The sequence below is a fragment of the Borostomias antarcticus genome (assembly GCF_949987555.1).
Source record: "Borostomias antarcticus genome assembly, chromosome: 11".
In the NCBI taxonomy this organism is placed as follows: domain Eukaryota; kingdom Metazoa; phylum Chordata; class Actinopteri; order Stomiiformes; family Stomiidae; genus Borostomias; species Borostomias antarcticus.
This window is the reverse complement of record NC_140244.1, coordinates 17,754,453-17,761,726: the sequence shown is the minus strand read 5'-3', so window position 1 is coordinate 17,761,726 and position 7,274 is coordinate 17,754,453.

The window sequence follows — 7,274 nt, the reverse complement described above, 5'->3', positions numbered from 1 at the left end:
ACATGATTTGAAAAACCTGATGGGTCAGAGCTGTTTTGGTGGCAGCTGATTTTAAAGGTGCCGTATGTGCTTTGTGATTTCCTGCAAGACTGGGCGGCTGTGGCTCTGGAGGTAGAGTGAGTTGTCCACTGTGGCTCTGGAGGTAGAGTGGGTTCTCCACTGATCGTAGGGTCGGCGGTTTGAATTACGGCTGTCCTTGGGCAAGACACTGAACCCCAAATTGCTGAGCAAGCTAGCACCACGTTAGGTGATTGTCAGCTTTAGAAACACATTAGAGCAGTTTGTATGCAGTTGAAGGGGCTATACATTTCACAATAATAGGGCACATTTGTATTTATTTTCTCTATTTGTTGGCTGCCCTGTGAGTCCATGTTAAGAATTAGGCCAGAAATAAAACTTGGAAAGATAGAAATAATATTGAACTTTTAATGTTAAAGGAGTAGTAAACGAAAAATCATGTTTAGCCCTGTTTTAAGGTTACTTATTATCATATACAATGGTTCAGATCAAAAAGTTGGCAAAACTAGCCCTTTTGATAAAGTCTGATAATTGCTCTACCACCGTTTTGGTCATACAATGGGCACCGTGAAAAATCATTAAAAAATCATGTTAAACTCTCAATTTCAAAGACAAGAAACTCACCGAGGTGTTAGTTGGCGTTCTGACATATAATTCTCCATAATGTAAGATTCTAGTTCATCTGGAATCTTTTTTAAATATTTAACATAGAACTATTTAGTCGCAGCACATACGTGTTTAAACTTCCACTTGAACTGATTCCGATCTCGCGCAATGCCTTGAAGTAGTTCCGCTTCCTGAATCCCCTCTGCGGATTGATCTACACATCTACAACGGTCGCGTCAATAAATAAATGATCAATAAAACCCTACAGGATTAATACTCGGTGAGCTTCTTGTCTTTGAAATCGAGAGTTTAACATGTTTTTGAATGATTTTTCACGGTGCCCACCCACATCCATTGTATGACCTAAACGAACGGTGGTAGAGCAATTATCAGACTTTCTCAAAAGTGCTAGTTTTGTCAACGTTTTGATCTGAACCATTGTATATGATCATAAGTAACCTTAAACCAGGGCTAAACATGATTTTCCCTTTACTACTCCTTTAAGGTCAGGGCTGGGGTGACGGGTCAACGTCACCCACTACGTAAAAACGTCGACTTGCAAAACGTGCGTCAACGCGGCGCAAAGAAGTAAGATGGCTGTGCCCGGTCAAAACTAACAGTGTTGGAAACTGACTTTCTATTTATATACACCATATAAACGTTATCTTGCACCTTTTATCATTCCAACCCATTTTCTAACTAGCAATAAGATTAAGATATTCGTCTAGGAAGCATTTTCGCTATAAATTATCAGAAGAGACGTCACTCCTCTGTTCCAATTCTGTGTTGCTTAACAGTGGTTCCATATTGCGGACACGCGCTCACACACATGCTCACGCACGTGCTCACACGCTCACATGTACGGAGACCAGCTGGAGAGCCAGAGTGGAGAGAATGGAAACGGCCAAACGGCCGGTTGCTCATTACTAAGTGCAAACAGTCTTTTGCAAGTGAGGGAGGAAACACGAGCAATCTGTGAAATATTTAGCAAAAGCGCATCATATCCTACACATGGAGAACCGCACCGCTTTCCACTGCCTAGTCATTTTCTCCGTCAGCTGGTATGAATGCTCACAGTCAAAGTTAATGACGTTATTTCATTAATAATCAAATCCAATTAGAAACCAAACAACAAACTATGCGTGGGGCTTAAACATTGATTTGACTGTAGCTGTGTCAATTGATTGTAGCACCTGTTGTGAGCTGCTGTGCTTCATTGTCATAAGGAGTCTCTGAGCACTCATGAGGCATGTAAGACTAAAGAGAAAACGCACGTTCAAGACCGAGCTTAATCAATAGGGTGGTTAAAAATATATTTTGTTTCATTGTAAAATAACATTTGAAAATTTGGTAAACCTACCCACACAGTGCTAAAATTATACAAACGTGTTTTTTTAAGAGATGATTGAATAAAATATTGAAATATTAAAGAGACCATTTTTTATATTTATTTGGGGTAAATTAAGTGTTCAATCAATCAATCAAAGCTTTATTTGTATAGCGCATTTCATACCCAGAGGCAACACAATGCGCTTTACAGAGAACAAGGGAGGTGGGCATACGACCCACTCTCTACATATTCCAGAGGGAAGCAAAAAAAAAACAGTAATCACCCGGGGGCCAGATAAGTGAGCTGTAAAAATTCTTCCCTGACCCCTCTCAACAAGGCGATCGAGCAAGCTCCAGGAGTATGTTTGTCTACCGGCTAAGAACATTTATGAAGCAATACATTGCATTGAATTACATTTCAGAGTGAGGCTAAAAGCATCATAGGAGAAAGAATATTCTACGGACATGCTACATCATCCACAGTAGACACAGGGGTATCTATCGAACTTCGGGAGGTCTACTGGTGACAGTGGGGCATCCACTGGACCTGGTTAGAAGATGGGAGGGAGAGAGAGAGGCACTAGGGAGAGGGAAGGCAGAGGGAAGGCAGAGCAGGGTTTGTAGCACATAGAGCCATTCAGACCACACAGATATTGAAACAGGCAACCTGGGGCAGGCTCCTGGAATATATTTGTCTAATGGCTAAGAACATTTAAAGAACAATAAATAATATTAAATTAAGTTTAAATTAAGTTTTCGGAGCAAGAAAGGCTAAGAGCATCAGGTCCAGGCCTAAGCCGGATGTGGACTGATGTGTGTCTGTGTGTACGTGTGTGTGTGTCTACTAAATACTACGATATCCACAGCTCCGCAGCTGACACTGGACCTGGTTAGAGGATAGGAGGGAGAGAGAGAGAGACACACTAGGGGAGACAGAAAACGGTTAGTAGCACACTGAGTCATTGAAGCAACACAACAGTCAGAACAAGCCTGTTTCAGGATAACCAGCTTCTGTACACTACTTGATATACATACATTGCATAGCAGGACAAATATCAATGTATACAGAGGATTCACAGGTAGGTTTGAGGCTGCCTTTCTGTATCTCAAGGTCCTAGCTAGTGATTGTAGGCTAGGTCGAAAAGGTACGTCTTGAGGTCTCGCTTGAAGACCTCCGTTGTTTCAGCCCTTCTTAGGCACTCCGGTAGAGTGTTCCAGAGGTTGGGGGCATAGAAACTAAAAGCTGCCTCTCCATGTTTCTTGGTCCTGGCTTTTGGAACTGTTAAAAGTTCAGTGCCTGAGGATCTAAGTGGTCTGTTTGGCATGTACTTAACAAGCATGTCTGAAATATATTCTGGTGAGTGACTGTGGAGAGATTTATAGACTAGTAATAGTATTTTAAAGTCTATTCTAGAGTTGACTGGTAACCAGTGTAGTGATTTTAACGCTGGTGTGATGTGTGCCCTTCGTCTAGTCTTAGTGAGGACTCTTGCTGCAGCATTCTGTATTATTTGTAGCTTAGAGATTGCTTTCTTTGGTAGGCCTGATAGTAGAGCATTGCAGTAGTCCAGCCTGCTTGTGATGAAAGCATGCATTAATCTTTCGGTGTCAGCCTGAGAGAGAAAGGGTTGCACCTTGGCAATGTTCCTTAGGTGGTAAAAGGATGTCTTTGTAATATTCTTGATGTGGTTTTCGAAATTAAGATCTGAGTCAAGTATGACACCTAGGTTTTTAGCCTGGCAATTGGTGTCAATTTCCAGAGTTTTTAGGTGTGCAGCTAGTTTCTCTCTTTCAGCTTTTTCTCCAATGATCAGTACTTCTGTTTTGTCCTGGTTTAGTTGGAGGAAATTATGTGACATCCATACATTTATATCTGTAATACACTTGACAAGGCAGTCAACCAAGCTGTAGTTACTGGGTGTTACGGAGATATAAAGTTGAGTATCATCTGCGTAGCTATGGTAGCTAATATTGTGCCTCCTGATGACACTGCCAAGGGGCAGCATGTACAGGCTGAAGAGTAGAGGTCCTAGGATCGATCCTTGGGGCACCCCACAGGTCATAAGGTTCTTTCTTGAGCTATATTCACCGAGGGCAACGAAGAAATCACGACCTGTTAGATAGGTCTTAAGCCAATTTAGGACTGGACCAGAGAGGCCAACCCATTTTTCCAGACTTTCGATGAGGATTGCATGATCTATAGTATCAAAGGCTGCACTCAGGTCCAGGAGGACAAGAACAGAAAGCTCTTTGGAGTCAGCATTAATTCTGAGGTCATTTACAACTTTGACTAATGCCGTCTCTGTGCTATGGTGGGCACGGAAGCCGGACTGGAAAAGGTCAAGGGTACAACTTGTAGCTAGGAAATCATTAATCTGTTTGAAAACAATTTTTTCCAGAATTTCTCAAAAAGGGAAAGTTGGAGATTGGTCTAAAATTGCTAAAAACTGAAGTGTCTAAGTTGTTTTTCTTCAGTACGGGTCTCACCAGAGCAGTTTTAAGTATTGGTGGGAAGACACCTGTAGATAGGGAGTCATTAACAATGGATAAAATGTCATAGGATACAGAGTCAAAAATAGTTTTGAAAAAATCGGTGGGGATGGGATCCAGCAGGCATGTGGAGGTTTTGAGTTTGGATACTACATTTCTGTGTCCATCAGTGTAAACAGGCTCATATGTCCATTATATGGAGGGAGAGGATCTAAGGAGATGGTCCTGCAGCTGAGGGCATCTGTAGCTATGGTGGCTGTTCCTCCACCTTTTTTCCCACTTCTGATAGATTGAAAAAAGCTGTAGTTAGGAGAAGAGGCTTCAATGAGGGCTGCTGATCCATTTATATTTAGCCAGGTTTCAGTTAGGAACATACAGTCTAGTTTACGTTCACATATAAGATCATTAAAGAGAATTTGCTTGGTAGGGACCTGACATTTAGAATCGCCATTGAAATAGCTTCCGGAGAAAAGGGCTGGCTCGCCTGACTAGTAGGCCTGGATGGTATATTCACTGGAACGGATATCAGTTTTTTTTATATTAGATCCACCTGACTGTTTCATTATGGTACTAGGGGTGCGGTGGGAGATAATTTGCTGAATGGCATATTCAGGTGGGCAGAATTTGTTTATAAAAATATAGACGTCGCTATGCCAGGTCTCAGTGAGGGGCAGGGAATCAAGGTCTATGGTGAAGGGGTGACATGGAGCTGGTGTAGCCCGACCCGCGGGTACAGGAGGTTTATGTTTGGCAGTAGGGTGGTTGAGACGGGTCGGGCTAACCCCACATCAATAGGGGTGTTCTATTAGTTGAACACTAATAAAAAATTATCGCTAGACTAATCGTTAGACTTAGAAACCTAGAATTAGTCGTCAGGTGCAGCCCTAGTTAAAGGACAATGCTCGTTTTTGACAACCTGGGGCCTCATTTATCAAAGAGCGTGTAAATTCAGGTGTAAAAGAGGGCGTACGACGAAAACGAGGAAAATGCGAAAAGTAGCGTACGACGAGAATATTTACACGCTTTTCGGATCTATCAAAAATGTCGGACACGCTGCTGCGCCATTTCCTGCACGAAAAATCCGACGCTGGCGGAGAAGAGAGCGGATGCGCACGCGCCCTGTGTTCCGCCCTCGCCACGCCCAAATTCAACCATATATGGTCAAAACTATGACAGCGCTCAACGTGGATACCCCGGAAGGAACCGACATAATATAGCGTGGAGCATAGGAAAGACAAATACGTTTATGGAAAAACGCGGAAATAAGAGAAACTTTTCGGAGACGGAGGTGCATGTGCTTGTTGGTGATGTCCACGCGAGGAAAGAAAATCATCTTCGGAAGGTAAGCTATTTGCACGAGCCTACATTTGTCTGATTGCTCCTACAGTTTAGGTAGCCTACTGTACGTTTCGTGCATCCTGTATTTGGCGTAGGCTACACGGACATTCTGTATTATGTGGCTGTGAGGAAAGCAAACATTCCACACATTCTGTGGTAGGCTATGATTGATTTAGGACCAAAAACAGGGAACGATAACACAGATGACCACTTCATAATGTTAGACCACATTAAACATTTTCCCCTCTGTGAAATTAAGACTCATCTAAATCACCCGGTAAATCACACTTAAGCATTTATTTGGCTGCCAACAGAAAAACATATCAATTGAATATGGCTACACAATAAAATGTTTAATGCATAATCAAGTTAACAGACAAACTCAAAGAAAATGACTGAAATTGTTTCTCCAGACTCTGACATGGGGTGGGACTCAGAGGAGGGGGAGTCTGCAGTGGTCCTTGACCTGACGGTCGTGCCCCCGCCGGTTGCAGCCTCTACATCCAGCGCCACGACCTCCAGTGCCTCCAGCGCACTGGCCTCCACCTCCAGTGCCATCTCCAGCGCCTCCGTCTCCGTCTCCACCGCCCACGCCTCCACCTCCGGCTGCCAGCGTCCCTGCCTCAAGGGTCCCTGAGGGCTGGGCTTCCTCTCAGACGCTGTGCTGGAGGCTCATGACCCTAGAGGCCCAGAGGGAAATGGCAGAAGGGATTGGGGCAGTTGTGGGGCAGTTGTGCAGCAGTTGGTGGAGGTCACCACACTACACCACCAGAGCCAACAGGACATCCTCACTTCACTTCATTCCCTCACACATGCTGTCACGGACCTCACACTGTCACTCACTACCACACTCACGGACCTCACACAGTCACTCACTACCACACTCAAGGACCTCACACAGTCACTCACTACCACACTCACGGACCTCACACATTCACTCACAAACGCACTCACACACCTCACACAGTCACCCACCAACAGACAATAAAATGGTAGAAATGTGAACCTTACTTGTTTGTGTCTTCATAGCTGGCGCATGACCTCAGTGTGGGCCCTTTGGCCCCGCTGGTAAACCTCATGACGGGGAGGGGGCTGAGGGCTTGGGTCCTCATTTTGTGGTGGGGTCTTGACTGGTTCTCATTCTTATCAGCTTTGAATATACATCTTGGCAAACATAACAGAATGATGTACAAGGAGGGGACAGATACCTCGTGAAAGTACTATTGGTTGCTAGTAAAAAGACAATAATGAGGGCTTGGTATAAGGTGGAACCCCCAACCAAGGAGCAGTGGTGGGTGTTGTGGAGGAGATTTATGAGATTTATTTATGCATTGAGGATGCAGGAAGGAAAGTTTGAAGGGAGATGGGAAAAATGGATGGATTATAGAAGGAAGTGTGATGATACCACTAATATTAAAATTGTCATATTTGAGTAAGAAAAAAAAGCTGCATGGATGGAAGTACCCATAAGCTGTTATTGTAAGTTTTTATGT